The sequence below is a fragment of the Oncorhynchus clarkii genome, chromosome 6, assembly GCF_045791955.1.
Source record: "Oncorhynchus clarkii lewisi isolate Uvic-CL-2024 chromosome 6, UVic_Ocla_1.0, whole genome shotgun sequence".
Lineage (NCBI taxonomy): Eukaryota > Metazoa > Chordata > Actinopteri > Salmoniformes > Salmonidae > Oncorhynchus > Oncorhynchus clarkii.
The window spans coordinates 16,649,376-16,669,272 of NC_092152.1; positions in this window are offsets into that span (position 1 = coordinate 16,649,376).

The window sequence follows — 19,897 nt, forward strand, 5'->3', positions numbered from 1 at the left end:
AACATGAGTCCAAAAAGATTTCCAAAGAGTCCGTTTAACTTAGATCTCAAGTAACTCCTTATTAGAAGTGAGGCTAGGAAAAAGCAAATGAGTTTTATTTAGCATCTTCGTCATTTAGTCTGGCCGACGTGGAACAGACCGCGGGCATATTCACTGTGTGTTTTGTCATTCCACCTGAATGCTTAATTACCTAAATGAACTCATTTCGTGCTTCATTTGACTAATTTAGCTCTTTTGTCCAAGGTCAAGCCTGACAAAGATGTAAAGTGACTGGGCCAGGCCTTGGATTAAGAGGGCCGTATGGAGCACGGTTTGGACACCAGACGCAGGCAGACAGACCTGACGTAGAGAGAAGAGGATGAGGAGGAACACTTATACAGTATACACAAAGACTCAAATAGATACATACTCACATACAAAGACTCATACAAACAAATACTCCCTCTTACAAAAAGACTCATACGCACAAAGACTCACACTCACAAAAAGAGTCATATGCAGAAAAAGACTCATATGCAGAAAAAGACTCATATACACAACGCCTCATATACACAAAGCCTCACACTCACAAAAAGACTCATATGCACAAATAGACTCATACACACAGACTCACACTCACAAAAAGAGTAATATGCAGAAAAAGACTCATATGCAGAAAAAGCCTCATATACACAAAGCCTCACACTCACAAAAAGACTCATATGCACAAATAGACTCACACACAAAAACTGACATTCACAAAAAGACGCATATGCACAAAGAGACTCATGCGCACAAAGCAGTGGAGGCTCCTAAGAGGAAGAAGGGGAGGACAATCCTCCCCAGTGAATTTCATTTTAAATAGTGAAACATAAAAAAATAATACTTTTTAGAAAAAAATACACTAAATATATTAACGTCACCAAATAATTGATTAAAACACACTGTTTTACCTTGAAGGTCTACTGTTGCCTCAACAGCACTCTGTAGGGTAGCACCATGATGTAGCCGGAGGACAGCTAGTTTCCTTCCCACTCTGACTACATTGACTTCAATACAAAACCTAGGAGGCTTATGGTTCTCACCCCCTTTCCATAGACTTGCACAGAAATTATGACAACTTCCGGAGGACGTCTTCCAACCTATCAGAACTGTTGCAGCATGAACTGACATGTTATAATATTGACAATATTGTACTGAAAGCAAGCTAGCACTGCAATGCATACAATGTGGTGAGTAGTTGACTCAAAGAGAGAGAAAGACAATAGTTGAACAGTTTTGAACAAATTCATCTATTTATAAATGAAGAAAGAGAAAGAGAGAGAGAGAGATTTAGGTGTATTATTTTCACATTCACTTAGCTAGTGAATGCAGCTAGGTAGTTTAGCCTACTCAAACACCTGGCTCAAATAGAGAGTGATGTTATTTCAGCTAGATTTCTATGGCTATCCAACACTGGAACTCTTCTAAGTCAAGGTTGCCGGTGTAGATGCTAAACTGCTTGCTGACTGTACACTGTACTGTGTGATTATAGCGGGTTTACTAATGTGTTAGTTCTAGTAGCTATGTTGACTAGCTATGATGTTAGCTAATATTGTGATAACGATGTAGGCTGTGTGTTGCGGTTAGCAGTTATGATATGAAGGTTCGGCTTGGAAAGGTTTTAACATTTCTTAAATGGAAGCAATTGGAACGAAACCAGGGTTAAACATACCTGAATTTGTCCAACAGAAACTTTTGTCTGCAACTATTAGACTAATGATAACACCCTAGATCAGCTAGATGCAGGCAAGAGTGTGCAAGGCAGTATTAAATGTGTCACTGTCTTTTGCCTAAGAAATGTATCTCGACCTGTGTGATTCTAACATTGTAAATGATGATTCATAGGCTAGGCTGTAGCAACCTCATGATGGGTACAGGAACATTTGAGAATCATGTAGTAGCTTAAACCTATCGATGTTACACTGAACTGGGTGAATGGATTATGAATGACAGTCATCCAATATGCTGTAATAGAAATAAGGCCATGCTCATGTAGCCGGTGCTATACTGCACCGCTGTAACTCTGCGTTGTGTGTGGTTGATTGAGACTATAAACGTGGGCTTTGGAGATCAGGTAGTTTTAATCAAGCAGAACTCACTCTCTGCATCCTGCATCTGCATCCAAAAGGAAATAAAACATTTGTTGAGCACATATGTTCTGAGAATCGTCTCCTCTTTCTCTCTCAGTGCATTAAAATGATTTTCGAATACAAAAATTAATACACTCTCTCCTTATTATACATAACATATTTTACATAGATAAAACCACATACCTGCATCCAAAAGGAAATAAAACGTTTGTAGAGCACATATGTTCTGAGAATCGTTGCCTCTTTCTACAACAGATGCACAATAGGAGGGACTGGGATCATTCAAGGAGCTAGCCATTGTTCACACACACAATAGCCTGCTAATACCTTAGCTAGCTATTAACCACATGTTGAATTCAGAATGTTGATATCATCCTAAAAAGTACAATTACAAGTGCATCTTAACAATACAGTACCATCCACTTATGAGTAACCTCTAAATATACATCATTATTCATGAACAAAACACTGTGTGTATGACTTTGTACTTAAAAGAATCAAACTTTTCTGAAGACAGAAAAAGCGTGCCTACCTCTCTCAGTGCATCAAAATGATTTGAGCACGAGCACGCAGGGACGTAAGTACACACTCCCCTTCTCCCAGGATGCAGGCATGCATAACAAATCAACACAACATATTAATATATGAACCTGGTGAAATTCACATAGTACTTTAACAACTGTTACACTCATTAAAAAAAATCTCCTCCCTCCTAAACATTACCGACTGCCACTGGCACAAAGACAGTCACAAACAGTTATACACACAAACAGTTATACACACAAACAGTCATACACACAAACAGTCATACACACAATGACTTGCACACAAAGATTCATACACACAGGAACGTATACATTCATACCCATAATAAATTATGTACATCAATGTTGACTGAATTATTTGCAAGCAATAAACCTACACACAAATTGACATACACTGAGTGTACAAAACATTATGAACACGACATTCAGGTGACCAGGTGAATCCAGGTGTCCAGGTGAAGCTATGATCCCTTATTGATGTCACCTGTCAAATCCACTTCAATCAGTGTAGGTGAAGGGAGGAGACAGGTTAAGAAGGATTCATGAGCCTTGAGACAATTGAGGCATGGATTGTGTATGTGTGCCATCCAGAGGGTGAATGGGCAAGCTAAAACATTTAAGTGCCTTTGAATGGGGTTTGGTAGTAGGTGCCAGGGGCACTGGTTTGTGTCAAGAATTGCAACGCAGCTGGGGTTTTCACACCCAACAGTTTCCCATGTGTTTCAAGAATGGTCCAGCACCCAAGGGACATCCAGCCAACTTGACACAACTGTGGGAAGCATTGGTGTCAATATTGGCCAGCATCCCTGTGGAACACTTTCGACACCTTGTGTAGTCCATGCCCCGACACATTGAGGCTGTTCTGAGGGCAAAAGAGGGGGGGGGGTGTAACTCAGTGTATACACAAACATGATAAATGAGATATATCAATCTCAAATACAAATTCAACGCCAAAGGCGAGTGAACTACATGTTTGCATAACCAATCTACTGTATCCTGGATTGACAGACACATCAACAACATGTAAAGGACACATTGTCTCAGTTTGTCTTATTGCTGTGACATTTTTAGCTGTTCAGAGACCTGTGAAGTAGTAACCTTATCTTAACAAGCATCCTGGGATTTCCACCAACGTATATACAGCATCAGACTGTACTGTCTTGTCTGCTGTATCCTGCTCTTAGGAACAAGAACGGTATGTTTATCAAATTGTTAGCGTACTCTGTTGCACAAGTAAACAACGGAAAGTGGTCCCCCATCCTATTGTGTTTTACATAGTTCCCTGAACTATAGTATGAGGGTTGCCAGTACTATAAGGCGAAAATAGCTTATATCAGTTCTTAGATGTCCTTGAGAAAACACCAAATGAGTTTAATCATACAGCACAATACCACTCAGAATGTAAATACAGAATATATATTTTGTCCATCTATTCACTTGAAGCTAAGAAGGTACAGCAGGCCACTTCAGGTTTTGCGTCCAGCCCTATCCGGGCCTTCTATCCTTCTCTTATCTGGAGTGTGTTGGCTCCTGTTCCCGGGGACTATGGGGAAGGACAAGTCCTGGCTGTCCTGGCTCTTGACAGAGGAGATAAATCACACAGCACACCGGAGGATACCCTTCCAGCCGGCAAGCTGGGAACTTCATTATCCCGCCCCTGCCACACATTACTATGCAGATCGGCCCTGATTGGGTCGGCGCCGGCGTGCGTAGCCTACTTCTGTCACCACCAGAGGAGCCTCAGATCTGTCTCAGCGAACACTGCCGTGCCGGACCAACCCGGGAGGAGAGGAGAGGAGAGGAGAGGAGAGGAGAGGAGAGGAGAGGAGAGGAGAGGATGATTATATATGAAAGTTTGGATATAAAAGGGGGAAGCATGAAGAAACTAGAGTAGAGGGAGGAGATGATCATAATATCAAGGAAAATAACAGAAGAGAGCCTAAAATAGGGAAATGTTTTTTACAGTACCGTATAAAAACACAGGGTTTGTTTTCTGTTGGTGTCTGCATTCTGTATATCATATTTAGCGTGAATTCCACTACGTTGTAGCTTTCTTAAGCAAGGGGGCCCCACGAAGCCACAGTTTCCCCTTTTTGTCTCTTACATTCTGCATCAACACTCCTTCTCTTGCTCTTACACCTTGTATATTTTCTTAAAGCATATTTTTATTTCCCGCCTCAAACCACCCACCTTGCAAGGTTTAAGTAAAGAGTCACATGTAGAAATGTAATTCAGTCTCTAATATGACATTAGAAAAAGTACATCGGTCAGGTCTTTATCACATCATGATTTCACTGAAAGGAATTTCCACGTGATTAAATGAAAACATCTATATTATACAGATATGTTTGACCACCAAGTTCAGAGGTAGAGAGAGAGCACATACCCACAGTGTGCATTACAGTGTGTGTGTGTGTGTGTGTGTGTGTGTGTGTCTGTGTGGTCCCAAGGCATAGAGTAATAAGATCCATGCTTGTCTTTGGAGTCAGCATGTGAGGGGATTCTCTCTCTCTCTGTGTGCCTAGCTGTTATTGTCTAAGTGTGTGTGTGTGTGTGTGTGTGTGTGTGTGTGTGTGTGTGTGTGTGTGTGTGTGTGTGTGTGTGTGTGTGTGTGTGTGTGTGTGTGTGTGTGTGTGTGAGAGAGAGAGAGAGAGAGAGCAGTAGGGTGAAAAAATTGTGAGATAGACAAGAAGATTAATGTAACAGTCATCAAAGCTCTGCAATGGTTATGCTAATCAAACACTTTGTTGTACTATTCAACATACACCAAGCTTTCTATACTTTTAAAATAATAGTTATTGTGATATGCCCTCAAACACAACATATCTAATTTACTCTCACAGAAATGATAATAATGTATGGAAACTGTAATCAAGTCCATTTGTAAGGAAGTGACAGTGAGTGATAAATTATGTATTTGAGAGTTCTATTTTGAAGGCCGAGTGCCTTAATCAATAATGTATGCAAATTAATGACTAACAAAAAATAAAAACATTTTACTTTAAAGTGGCCAATATAGGCTATTATTTTGTTTGAAGAAGTTTTGCTATTGAGGAAATGTCTACTTCGGGATGAGGAAAATATATATGTTCTGAACTTTTTCCCCTGTCTAACCTTCTGTCTTGTGGGAGCACTGAAATGTCTCAGCATCTGATAATAATCATATTGTAACATAGTGTTTCATAAAAATAGGAACAATGCCATATGATGCAAATATCAGATCCTGTATCAGATCAACTCATGTTTCATGTTCTATTGAAGCTGATAAACTAGGTAAGGTTAACACTAAGACTTATCGTCACTATATTGCCATACATTTTCCTCTTTCAGTGTAATATACTGGAGCTGTACACTAAACTTTTGTTATCGGATAAAAATACATTTTCACGCTACACATCACGTTTCCATTCTCTCAGAGATAAAGTGCTTGTCTTTGTTCCACTGTTGCTTTGCTATTTGGCAAGATGCTTGTAGTGACTTACCAGAGTTCATTGGGCTGAGGCTCACTTTGTGATCTCCATCTCCTTCAGTTCTCTCTCCATCAGTCCTTTACCCCCTGGGGAACCTGCTGGATCAATGCTCTGGTGCATGGTAACCCAATCACATTGACCTTTTCCTGTCTTCTATTGGCTCTGGACTTGTGATCAACACTGGGATGGAGGAGGAAAAGGAAGAGAATCCTCTTATAGAACTGGGTTGGATTCAGTCAAGTTAAACGTATAAGAGAAAGAAATTAATCGCACAGAGCTATCACAAATTGTGATTCACAGTTCCCTATTCTACTGAACAGATTATTATTTCTGTGCTTCACAATATACAGTTGAAGTCGAAAGTTTACGTACACTTAGGTTGGAGTCATTAAAACCCGTTTTTCAACCACTCCACTAATTTCTAGTTATTTCTTGTTAACTATAGTTTTGGCAAGTCGGTTAGGACATCTACTTTGTGCATGACACAAGTCATTTTTCCAACCATTATTTATAGACAGATTTTCAGAAGTTTACATACACTAAGTTGACTGTGCCTTTAAACAGCTTGGAAAATTCCCAAAAATGATGTCATGGCTTTAGAAGCTTCTGATAGGCTAATTGACATCATTTGAGTCAATTGGAAGTGTACCTGTGGATGTATTTCAAGGCCTACCTTCAAACTCAGTGCCTCTTTGCTCGACATCATTGGATTTGATTTGTTCTCTTTAAAAAAAAAAATGTTTAAACAGGACATTTTATGAAGTTGTCTTACGCTATCCTAGATAGGTTCCCAATCTCCCAACCTCATAATCAACTACAAAAAAAGCCTTTTCAGGCTATAAATCAAGTTAGAGTAGCTAGCATGTCTAATTATCTTAGCTGGCATGCCTGCTGACAAGGCTGGTAGAAAAGCAAGCAATATACTGAATAGGACACAACCTTTTACCCCGATTTTAGCAGAGATGCAGATAAATATATTTAGTTTCTTTACAAAAAGAACCACCAGTCAGGAGGATACAGACAGATCAAGAGGTAGGCTTAGATATGCAGAACATTTTTAATTTTTACATAGAATTTAGCATAATAATTATGGCTCTAAAAAGTTGTTTCAGGTGTGTGAAAAATGCTAAATTCTCCAACTTATAAATGGAGGGCCTAGCGAGGGGAGCTACCTCACATCCTCTCCTGTGTCATCTGATGTCAACCAGATCATGACTGCCCACTGCCTCTCTCTCTCCCTTTCCCTCTCTCTCTACTTTGCCTCTTTCTCTTTCCTCCAACTCCCACAGTAAAATTCAAATCAACTACATCTGGAAAGTTTCATTCTCATTGAATGTCCACAGGATCTCTGATGCTTTAGTGTATGGTCTTCGAGTCTCCCCCCTGTCTGGGCCTGGTGCGCTGCAGTGTGCTGCAGAAGATCCCCAGGGTGTGTGTGGGCTAATTAGGGTGAGTTGTTTGGAGGAATCACAGGTGTTAGCCAGACCCTGCTCGCCGCGCGGAGTAATGACTGTTCCGCCACCCCCTGGGTAATTTGTCCCTGCTCTGCGTAACCATGCATCTCTGTGTTCCACTTCTGTTCGCTTTTCATTCATTATTTTTATGTGACTATTTGTTAAAACGTTATTTATGGCCCACACAAATATTAATGCCATTAACGGAGAGACACAACAATGACTTTGCCTCTGTGGTCCTTACTTGAGACCTGAGCCGGGACCATGGATATTGCTTAATCAGATGAAGGTGCTGAGTGGTGTGTGTGTGTGTGTGTGTGTGTGTGTGTGTGTGTGTGTGTGTGTGTGTGTGTGTGTGTGTGTGTGTGTGTGTGTGTGTGTGTGTGTGTGTGTGTGTGTGTGTGTGTGTGTGTGTGTGTGTGTGCATGCTTAAGCATATCCTTACATGGGGGTTAAGATTATTTCACATGCTGTTTTAACCATGTGACTACAGTCAACGTAATATGTTGTATTGTCTACAGTGTATATTTCATTATTTTCTTGACACCCAATGCTTTGACTTGAAGCAGTCAGTAATCTTTTAACAGGAAGTTAGAAGAAATTTCAATTTCAATTCTGTCGTATTGTCTTTAAAATCCAGTTGGATGTGACATCGCAAATCTCCACAAAAGCTGGCCTGCAGCAAGAGACAGTTCCTCCACTTTTTACTTGTGATGACTAAATTATGAATAGGCAGTTAAGTATTTATGAACACAAATCGACAGAGAGTTGGAGGGACAGAGACAAAGAGGAGAAGGCAGAGAGGGAGCACAATAGGTGGTGGGAGAAGAGATCTGACAAGAAAAAGCCAGAGAGAAGAGATAGAGATAGTGAAAGATGAAGAGTGTGAGTGAAAGAGAGAGAGAGGGAGAGAGATGGAGGGAGAGAGAGAGAGAGAGAGAGGGGGGGGAAAGAGAGATGGAGAGAGAGAGAGAGAGAGCACTCGCGTTAAGTGCATAAGTGGCAGCATTCAGGCAGTGAGGTGGAAATGGACCCGGTGAGAGAGTATTGTCCCGGGTTAGGCCTAGTCACACTCACTTGGGTGGGTGTTGTTCACTGGAGCAGAACACACCAAAAAGAGTGTGCAAACCTGAGTCAGCTCCATTTGATCTCACTTGGATGGTAAACAGCATCCTATATCCTTCATCGCCAATAAGGCTACCAAGTCGTCCTCCCCTCTATTGCAGGCCCGTTGTTGTGACGACAGTGCATTCGTCAGAGCTAAATATGGACAGTTATTCTTAAATCAGTTTTAACATATAAGTCATGTCCGTTAGATGGCATTATAGGCAGCTACATCAGAGACAGATGGTAACCACGGAAACTAGTTTTGCGTACAGCCTCATAGGTGTTGTATTGCCAGTGAGCACACTGGCAAAGAGCTGTGCACATGCATCTATCGCACAGGATCCGTGTGATTATTGCCACAGTCACACACAACAGATTAGCTAGTTGCACAGTGCTATTGTTAAACATCACTGACTCAAAAACATGAATCACCACCCCCCTGCAACAAGCCCCAAATAATCTAGAATGAAAAGAAAAACACAATCCTCACAGCAAGTTTAATGAGAAGTGTCTCTAGGTGATTATCAGTTTCTTTCTGTTTTGCTGGTTTACTTATTGTTTACGAGTTCATTTGTTGGGGTTTAGTTTTAAGATCTGTAACTCGAAATGCGTCTTTAAGGGCTCTTTTCAATCCATATCGCAGAAGTTCAACACTAAAGTCAAACTAAAATTTAAAGGCAATGTTCCCGCGTCGGTGGAGAGTTCCCGCGTCGGTGGAGAGTTCCCGCGTCGGTGGAGAGTTCCCGCGTCGGTGGAGAGTTCCCGCGTCGGTGGAGACTGCATCCACAGTAAATGCTTCATATCTGAACTCTATTGGAAATTGTCTTTCACTTGTATCGCACAATTTGTAATGCTTCAGCTATACAGATTAAAAGAGAGAAAGAGAAAGAGAGAGAGGCTGGCTGACATCTTGACAAAGCCTTGTTTGTGACACAGGTGAGGACACAAGGCACAGGCTCACATCTCACCCGCTCATTTGCACTCCCTCACCCCACGGGCCGGATGTGTGGCACGAGGCATTTGTTCATTTCTCCATTGCTGATGAGAGTTGTTTTTTCAACCAGCGTCTGCAGGTGAGGCCAAGTGAAAATGTCATGGAGAAATGTTGCAAATTCTCACATTTTGTGATGCTGTTACTGTTACTCTTTTCTTTATTTTAAATCCATGCAGTACAAGACAGGAGCCAACATATACTTGAATAGTTATAATTCTCAATTGTTGACAAACGTTTATGGGGCAGTCCTTTCAGATTCCAGTTCAATGCTCAAGTGTAAGGTGAATTATTTCATTATATTGAAAAGCCTCAGACTATCGTACATGATTCTCCATAGATTTATGTAGATGTGGATTTACTGCATATCATCTTAACTTACTACAGATTTGATGTTATTGCATAAAAATATTAAGAGAGTGATCTTGACATTTGTATTACCTCATCTTTGTAATACCAATGTAATAAAGATACTATATATTAGTAAGAATATGACAATTAAAGAATATACGTAATTGATACAATTCGTGCTGCATTAGATTTGCATGCATTTGATTTGGTGGGAACCATATTGAGTGAGCCCTAGTTTGAGTCAAAGGTGATAAAGTGGCACCTTTACGTTCTTTCTCCCGCTGGCATCAAAGTTGTGTTGGTGAGAAAAATGGTGCCACTGGTGGCATGCAGATCATTTGTCAGGTATCATAATTTATACAGATGGCTTATATCTAACAATGTGTTCCACGTGATAGTGAGGATCTAGCTAGTACACGAGAAAGCACTTCATTCTAAATGTAACCGATGTGAAATGGCTTGCTAGTTAGCGGGGTGCGCACTAATAGCGTTTCAATCAGTGGCGTCACTTGCTCTGAGACCTTGAAGTAGTAGTTCCCCTTGCTCTGCGAGGGCCGTGGCTTTTGGGGAGCAATGGGTAATGATGCTTCGAGGGTGGCTGTTGTCGATGTGTGCCGAGGGGTCCCTGGTTCGAACCCAGGTTGTGGCGAGGAGAGGGATGGAAGCTAAACTGTTACATAAACATCTAACCATGCCAGTTTGATGAGAAAAAACTTGAAACCTATGGAATCAGTCAATTATGAATCAGACTAATGATTGTCAATAGGTTGATGTAAGAGCTACCCTTGATTATTTACCTTATGAAATATAATGAATTATCTGTTGATATTGTGTCACAACAGCCAGAACTGCTGTCTAACTACTCTAGCACCCTGACCTGAATAGATGTAAGCTGTCAACTCTAACAACGAACAGGTGCTAGACAACATGCTGTTTTTTTTGCTATGAAGCCTGTTTTTCATTAATGACAGATAATGGTAGTGATATATAGTGGTGCATTAGATGATTAGTGTAAAGTAGGTTATCTTCAGAGGCCCTCAGACCACTCGACCACCTGGGGACTTTGGTCTTACCCTCAACGAGCCCTGTTATCCTCTTATCAACAGCATGGACAGGATAGAGTCCGCTTTTAGAATGGGCTGTCCAGCCATGTTTAACAGCATTGGATAAATGGGAGGCACAGTTGGGAGGCACAATGGCTGGTTAGGTCCTTTTGCAGAGAGACTTGTACTCTAGTGCAAATTAGCATAATTATGTTATAAAAAACTAAACTATGTTTGGGAGATATTTGTAATGGCATTTGGGACACGTGCTTTTCCCTCAAGTTTTAGTTGTCTGAAAAGTTTCCAAAATATTTCAACAAAACTTTTTTTCTCCATTTCATAACCAATACCTAATGTAGGATGGCAGGTAGCCTAGTGGTTAGAGCATTGGACTAGTAACTGAAAGGTTGAAAGGTCGAATCCCTGAGCTGACAAGGTAAAAACTGTTGTTTTGCCCCTGAACATGCAGTTAACCCACTGTTCCTAGGCTGTCATTGAATATAAGAATTTGTGCTTAACTGACTTGCCTAGTTAAATAAAAAATAAAAAAACAGCTGTAGGATCTTAATTTGAGCCAGTGGATTATGAATAATGGACATTTTTGTAAGTGTTTATACATTTTTTTGTAAGGGAAAGTCAAGTCTGAAATTTCGAAGTGGAATTTACAAACTTCAGAAGCCTTTTTAACCTTCAAATACACAAAAAAAATTAAATATCCTTTATAGTAGGAAAGTTCTCCTGCTACAGGGTGATCAAGTTAAGATCCTACATCTATGTGGTTGTGAGGTCTCCAAGCTTCTTTGGGCTTCATTCATTTTAATTAATGTTTTTCTTGTCAGCTTTAATTCTTGTCGTTCCGCCTGCGACTTTGGAACTATCAAAAAGTCTTTCTTTCCCTTTTGAATGGGAATCAAAGAACCCTAGGTGAGGCCTCAAAGACACGTTAGAATATATTCCCTTCCAGAACCATGCCCAGTGTTTACTTGGCTTCAGCCAGTGCCCAGGGGCAACCCTTATTCCTTGACACTGCATGTTGTTTTGTGCAGTAAGAAGAACCCTCTGTACCCACAATTCATTTCCTACAGAGTTAGAATATTGCACTGGCGGCCATGTGGGACTGGCAGTGACACTGAGGTTCATGGTCTCTCCCTAGCCTTCAATAGACATCTATTCCAGCCTCGCTGCTGACCTGCCAATTTACATGTGCAAAGGTTTTCACAAGGATATGCCCTCAGATCTTTTTTTCCACACTACCTTCTTGAAAGGACTTGTCTTGGCCATGTCCACAAACAGACGGAGAGAACCTGTCTTTCATTGGGAGATTAGATGGGCCAACCGTGGTATGTCACCCCCATCGACACACATCTTATGTTCATCCACAAAGATGTTTGAAGGTAACACATGAATAATATTATGGAGAAAAAAATCAACATATTACCTGCAGGGGATGTTCTGATCAGGCTTTATATGGCTTGTGTTGTCGGCTCAGTGTTCTGTCACTCATGGACACACTACGTCACCGCCAAATCTAAGGGTAGAGCTCTAAATGCAAGGCCCTTGGGTCTGCCATAGAGTTACATTAGAAGTGCCCATCCAGGAAGGCTCAAAGTCATTGGCCACAGATAAAATTATGTCAAATCACGTTAAATCCACAGTAGATTTAATTGGACATGTCAACATCATCATTTCAAAATCTTAGCTAGCAAGCTAGCAAGCTAGCAGTCATCATCACGAATTATGTCGACAATCTACTGGTAAATGCTTTTTAATCCTTGTCATATGAAGATATATAATGAAGAGCAATTTTAGGTAAAACGTACCGGTGCTCATCGACCATTGGACATAAACATTACACAACAAGTTGGAAATCACAAATTCAACAATGAGTGGTTTGGAAGGAATTATTGACTAACTGCAAGCATTAAATAAAGGCTCAATAAAAAAATGCTAATAAAAAATTGCAAAGCAATCACCAGCCTGCTATTCAGTGACATCTGGGTTTAGAGGTCTCTTTTACAAGCTTAAAATGATAAACATTCAACCATGCTGTCAATCCAGCATGATTTCTGTTGTGTTCAAAACAACTGTTAACTTCGAACTGGGATATCTGATGAACTGGGAAATCCCAGTTAGCTCCGACTGGGAAAATACGTTTTGTGCGGTCATCCAACTCAGAATTGTAAGTCGGGAACTCGGGCCTCTTTCTTGAGCTACGACCTGAAGATCACTGACGTCATCCTGATTTGACCTTGTTTTTCCAGATTTCCCAGTTGTCTTGAAAGCGCCACAAATCCAGAGAATGCCAGACTTTGATGACAAAATTTGGTCACAAAGGACCACCGAGCTACATTCCTGTTCAAGTGAGCACAGCACAACAAGGTGAGTCTATGTCTTGTATGCTGCTGCATAAATGATGTAATATGCCAGGTAGATATGTACAGTATACTGTAGCTAAGAAAGTAATACTAAGTGTATGTTGTGTAGTAAGCTAATATTTTCCCCTCTTAATTTCACCTACAGTTCTGACTAGGTGGTGCACATGTAGCCTATAACCTGTTTTAGAGAAATGTAATCATTGAATATTGTAAGAGCTTTCAATGTCTGCTCATATGCCCACATTATTTATCCTACTGTACAGTTCTGACTTGGTGTACAGGGAGAACACTGTAAGAGCAGCCCACATTCTGAATTCTGTTGCTTTACATTTCAAAAGTGCTGAACAAATAGGTATATTGACTACATCTGTCCTAGCTCACTTATTAATGTCTTAATCTAAATTACTCTTATTCGCTTGTCGTCCCTTATGCTATAGTTTGTACATCTCAATTGTCAGTAGAAACCACATTTGTTTAAGCAAGTCAGCCATATCAGCTATGTTTTTTTAAAAGGCAGTAAAAGAGGCTGAATTAACTATTTCGTTGCCAGAGAGGGCTCCGCTGATAGACAGGTAAAGTAGTGGTAAGGTGTCGGGACTGCTGTTGGGACTCTGCTGTGGGGACAGCTTTATGTAGGCCCTAACAGTTTGTGGGCACCGTTTGTCACCGTTATAGTACAATTATTGTATTTTTTAATGTTGTGTTGGGGCTTTGCTGGCATGCATCCCCCAATTTTTTGTTTTGTTCGCCGCTGCTGTAACATATCATGTCAGCTGTTTCCTCAACCTTCATTGTAAAACAATGTGCAACTGCATTTTACTCACTGAATAGTGCTAATCTGTGTCTGTGTCTTCCACTGGCTACTGGGATAGAGAGTTCCTACAATGTACAATCATATTGAAGCATTGTGAAATGAACAGCCCTCTGGCCTCAAGCAGCGGTCAATCCAACAGGAACTGCGGGGCGTATGGATCTGTTTCTTTGAGGTAATTACATTGAGCCTTGCTTAGTCCCTTTGAATTTATCAATTCAATTCTTCTTTTTCTGCAATAAACTAATTTACACTGCAGTTCATTTAGCTAAACGAGCCCCGTGATCTGAAGTGTGTGACGATGTGATGGACTTCATTATTTGGAACACTTACTCACAGGCCTGTTGACCAAATACATAATTGTCTATTATATTAGTGCGTCACAGCATTCAGTCTATTGTGTTAGATTAGGGAATCTTATCAGATGTGTGAGCTTCCTTTGTCTTTTATTTGTTAATGGCCTTTAATAGGACCTATGTTAAGAATCTGAGATTGTGGCTTTTTGTTCAGGCCACCTGTTTTCCTTGGACAGTGGAGAGAACATAATGGGTTCTTTCCATCAATTTCTTTAATGGGGCTGCTTGGGTGTGAACCTGAGAATTAAATACCAAATGAGATACAACCATTCATTCCCTCTCCTCACAACCCTATCAGGAATGGACGGCATCTTCACACTATCAATTTTATCATGGAAAATGTTACGAAGTGACGGACTGGAATAATTTACTTACTGCATTGAAGAATGTGATTCATAATTTGCGTTTGTTTTTTTGTCCTCTGTTAAATGTATCACAAGTTGCTTACCAGCCTCTACACATTTTGGCCCATAGTCATTTTAGGGGGATGGGAGAGTGTAGCTGTCCAATCAAAAACCTGAGTGGATGAGACGGTTCTTCATTTAAATGTATCATCTGAACAATATTGTGGTGTTTCAATTATAAAACAGGGGCAGCATTAGAGGTATCTACTGGATCAAACCATAAGAAGGATACCATTTGTGGTCATTTGAAGTCCGTAGACAGATCCCTGACAGCATTGGCTATAGACCAGCAGACTGTTTGTATAGGCTTTCATACCTTTATACACATCCAGCAGGACACCAACTGAGACCGTCTGGCTGGCCTAACTCGACAAACATTGTCACAGCAAACAACTCAGTTCCCATTTTAATGTGATCAAATAAATCATTGAAACATTTCACGGACAATATTCTTTCACTGAGACATCCAGCTAACTGGAGCCAGAGACGACCCAGCCTACACCCCCCAGTCACACTGAAGACGAGAAGGAGAAAAACTTGGTGAAAGTCATCCTTTATGCTTTTATGCCATTGAGGGACTGAGGATTTTAGCTGCCTCTTGAAGCTGGTAAAAACAGTTTAATACAGTTAAGGCAGACACACGATGATAATTCTTGTGGTTTCCTTCATAGCACTTCGCTAAGGGAGTAAAAACCATGAAGTGCTTCGGATTCTTTGTCCTCATCCCTGTGTGTCATTTCTTTGGCTAGTCTCTGGGGTTTAACCCCTCCTCCCCAAACCCCTTCACTCACACAAACAAACACACACACACACATACACACACACACACACTAATCGCCTTCTCCACAGAGCAGGCCTCTCATCCAGTGGAACCTGTTGATAACTGGCTGGCAGTTTGGCCCAAGCAGCGCAGATCTGTTGAGTCCCCAGTGTCCCCTCCCAGGGTGCCCCTCAGAGAGTCAAGGGTTCATGGGAATGACCAATGGGAAGGATCAGTCAACCACTTCCCACAGCCAAGAGAAAGATGTAATCCTTTAACCCTTCCCCCTACACACACACACACACACACACACACAAGAACACGCACACACACACAAGAACACGCACGTTCACACACAAACACACACAAGGACACGCACATAAGAACACGCACACACACACAGGCACATGCATGCACATGCATGCACACGCACGCACGCACGCACGCACACACACACACACACACACACACACATAAAAGCACACACAAAAAATACACACCGAATCGCACAGTTAAAGCCATAACCCCCATACAGCATACTGTAAGTATTATACTCATACACACCCACATTCACACTCTCTGAAACACACAGAACAACACCTCCCACTCGTGCTTTGATAGGGCTGCTGAATTTATGGCGTTTCCGCCGCAGTGTCCTAGATTGCCTCTGAACATTCATCACCAGACCCCTCCATGGAAAGCTGTGGCCACTGGCCGTCAGTCAAACCCCGTCCCACAGCGCCAGTGGGGCACTGATAAAACAAACAACACTACTGAGCTAACACTGACCCTCTGAGTCTGCATATTAGACCCCTCTCTCTCTTCTGTCTCTCTTTCTCTCTCCATCTCTCTCGCTCTCTTTCTGCCCCCCCCCCCCTCCTCTGTAGTGGTTTTGCTCCCCCTCTATATAGCATTCTCTCTCAATCTCTTACCCAACTTTTTTCCCTTTCTCTTTATCTCCCTTTCTGCTGTGTGATTAAGGGGATTGTGTTCCTGGCTGAGGGGGCTGGGAGAGAGGCGAGAGATGGGGGATGGGGGTTGTGTGAGCATACAGGCCTCGGAGGACTAAAGAGAAAGCCAAGAGTGTTCTTCTGAGGAAGTGGGTTCAAGATTAATCTCATTTATTCCGGCACAGTCATCACTCTCCCTTTCACACACACAAGCACACCCACGAGCACACGCACACACACGCACACACACACACACACGCACACGCACACGCACACATGCACACATGCACACACGCACACACACACTCTTTCTGTTACATGGTGATATGTTCAAAATGTCCCTAAAGCACCTTGTCGTAGATTTGCTCCACCCAAAAATCAACAAAATAAGGCCCTCGGTGTCACTATAATGAAAATAAGTTGGTCAACGTAATTAGATGAACTGCCACCAGTGTCCCCATGCAGCTCTGACTGGAGCCCAGGGACAGAAACCTCTGAAGGAATGGAGAGAGTTCTTCTACAGCAGGCCTTCTATTGTGCCTGCCTGGTTGAGCAACAAGGCATTAATGTCTCACTAATCACATTAACACACAGCGCTGCTTTCTCTCAAGACAGAAACATTAACGTCAGCATTATAAACAAAGATTCCCTGATGGGATCAGAGAAGAAGCTATTGAAAGGTACAGTAAGCTGCAAAGATGTGTCATCTCTTTGGGTCTGGCAATTGGAAAAGTACAGGGACAATATAAGTGGGGGGAGAACAGAAGTCTTGGTTTAAGATGCTGCTTTAGGCCTGACTTCCAGCCAGATAGGATCAATCATATGAAATCAAATCAAATAACATTTTATTGGTCACATACACGTTTAGCAGATGTTTTTGCGGATGTAGCGAAATGCTTGTGCTTCTAGTTCTGAATTTAATCTAATAATTTAATCTAAGAATTTCACAACATATACCCAATACGCACAAATCTAAGTAAAGGAATGATGAATTAAGAATATTTAAATATATGGACGAGCAGTGTCAGAATGGGAGAGTTTGAGGGTGGAGTGTAAGAGGCGCTGCTCTGTTCTGGGCCAACTGCAGTTTTTATAGGTCCTTCTTTGCAGCACCTGACCATATGACTGGGCAATAATCAAGATAAGGTAAAACTAGAGCCAGCAGGACTTGCTTTGTGGAGTGTGGTGTCAAAAACGCAGAGCATCTCTTTATCACGGACAGACCTCTCCCAGTCTTTGCAGCCATTGAATCAATGTTTTGACCATGACAGTTTACAATCCAAGGTAACAACTTGTAATTTAGTCTCCTCAACTTGCTCAACAGCCACATTATTCATGATCAGATTTAGCTCTGGTCTAGAACTTAAGGAATGATTTGTACCAAATACAATGCTCTTAGTTTTAGAGATGTTCAGGACTACTTTATTACTGGCCACCCATGTTAAAACTGACTGCAACTCTTTGTTTAGCGTTGCAGTAATTTCACTAGCTGTGGTTACTGATGCGTATACCACAGGCCAATAGAGCTGCCCTGCAGTAAACCACACTTTACATGTTCAACATTAGAGAAGCTTCCATTAAAGGCAACCCCCTGTGTTCTATTAGATAGATATCTCTGAATCCACAATATGGCAGAGGTTGAAAAGCCGTAACACATACATTTTTTCAGCAACAGGTTATGGTCAATAATATCAAAGTCTGCAATGAAATCTGACAGTACAGCTCCCATAATCTTCTTATTGATGGCATAAGAGGGAGTGAGGGGAGCATGATAGTGAACCTAAGCTTAACCACCCTGAACTCGACCATGCTTAGGTGTGGGAGCAGTGTGGTTACGAAGGGTACAGAATACGAACCTATACCTCGTCTCATTGGAATGGTCCTTAGTCAGACTGCAGGCTCTTACATGGCTTCCAATGGGCGAGAACCTGAAATGAAGCCAAAGTGTGACCATACTGCATTGCACTCGAAATCACAAAGATCAGAGAAGAGCTTGTGGATTAACATTAAATGTTGTTAAGTCTTCACAAATCATGAGACTTTGCCAATACCACTGCAATGTTAACCTCTGAAAAAAACACCTCAAGTTCAGAATAAATAAATGATCCAAATCAGTGAAATCTTTATGAGTCAGAAAATCTGTCAGTACCATTAATGTCCATCTTTGCCCCTTTTAATGGGCATTCCTGACGTTTTATCTGGCGGTGCCCCTGTCGCTGCGTTGAATCAGTCAGACTCTGCCAGTCCCTGCCATTTCGCAGGCTGGCCCTGTCTCTTCAACCGGCCTGACTGCCTCCTAATGTCATTTGGCATTTAAAAACCTGGCAGTTCATGCCAGCATTCCTGCCAACGGAAGTTATTGAGCAAATGAAACCAAGCTTGAGTTGTGGTAGGGAGTTTACATGGTTACTGTTTGCTGTGATTCCATCGATGTCAGGTGGGGAGTGTACTATGTCTGCCATTTGTGCCCTGGTCTTTCTGTTCTTTACTCTCTATCGATCCTCTCTCCTTCTGTTATACTCTGTATCTCTTTCACCTCTCTGAGTTATTCCATGCATTCCCTCTTTTCCTCCTTTATTCCTCCGGATCGTTCTCTATCTGCCTCTTTCCTCTCTTTCTTCCTCTGTCTACCCTTATGATTGGTTGAATGAGAGGAGCCATAAGGCTGTTCCACCCCAATGATGTATCAGTAAACCCTTGATTGCCAATGTTCTGTATTGACCAATTGGAGGCTTTGAAGCCACCGGACACCATATTGGTACAGTCCTTCACAGGAATAAATTGAATTCTTTAGTATTTCAATAAAATTGACCAAATTTAATGTATTTAGTATTTCACTGTTGTAGTGGGACAGTAACATAGTAACACCCAAAAAATGGAGAATAGGATTTTATATTTTTTTAAATATTTGTTATGTTCAGTTCAATATAATATAATTTAAAAACATGCATTAAGGTGTCTGTAATATAATATACTCTTCAAAAACAAATATAGACGTTAATAAATGCATTTCTATAGCTTACAAAATATTTTTTACAACGGACGTGGATTACCAAGATGGCTGCGTGGTGGCTTCAATACAGCAACCCGTCAGTCATCCAGGGTTATATGTATCATTGTTCCACCCACACACACACACTGGACCAGTTTGTGCTGTGCTGGATCTCCT